Here is a 487-nt window from a genome sequence, read left to right as displayed (position 1 = left end):
TGCCATCTGAAGCCACGTTCTCCTGAGAATAACAATCACACTTTTCTAATACTCAAGTCCACCCATTCTCAGTAGAAAATTCCCAGCTTCTACTTTGGAGGGAATAATATCAATGCTATCCAGAGAGTCTACTCTCTCCCCGCTTCCCTGTCACACACATGTGGGACACACAGCCATGAAAACCTTGCCTACATCCACAACACTACTGTAGCAATGGCTCACTGCTTTGGTGAATGTTTCCTTTCTTGCTCTGCTCAGAGGAAACAATGATCATCTGTCACTCCCTGTCCCTAGAAGCATTGCCCGTGTGGTTGCTCTGTCACATGTGCATCAGGAGGTGACAGAGAGGACAGAGGCTCTGTCAAGGCTCTGTGTTCTGACCTATGAACATCTGAATGATTAGTAGCCTAGCATTCCCTCAAAAAAAAAAAAAAAAAAAAAAAAAAAAAAAAAAAGTTCAAAGTCATCCTGAGATGCATAGCAAGCC

General features: G+C 43.5%; 1 non-coding gene across 1 annotated transcript; it reads left to right on the top strand.

Moving 5' to 3' along the window:
• Window positions 1-283: 283 nt before the first annotated feature.
• On the top strand, window positions 284-415 carry LOC115065265. The gene has a single exon (XR_003845058.1). It is a non-coding gene; the product is annotated as a small nucleolar RNA SNORA17 (small nucleolar RNA).
• Window positions 416-487: the final 72 nt, after the last annotated feature.

This window comes from Mus pahari, chromosome 13 (genome assembly GCF_900095145.1).
Source record: "Mus pahari chromosome 13, PAHARI_EIJ_v1.1, whole genome shotgun sequence".
Classification (NCBI taxonomy): Eukaryota; Metazoa; Chordata; class Mammalia; order Rodentia; family Muridae; genus Mus; species Mus pahari.
This window is presented reverse-complemented; position numbering and strand designations above follow the sequence as displayed.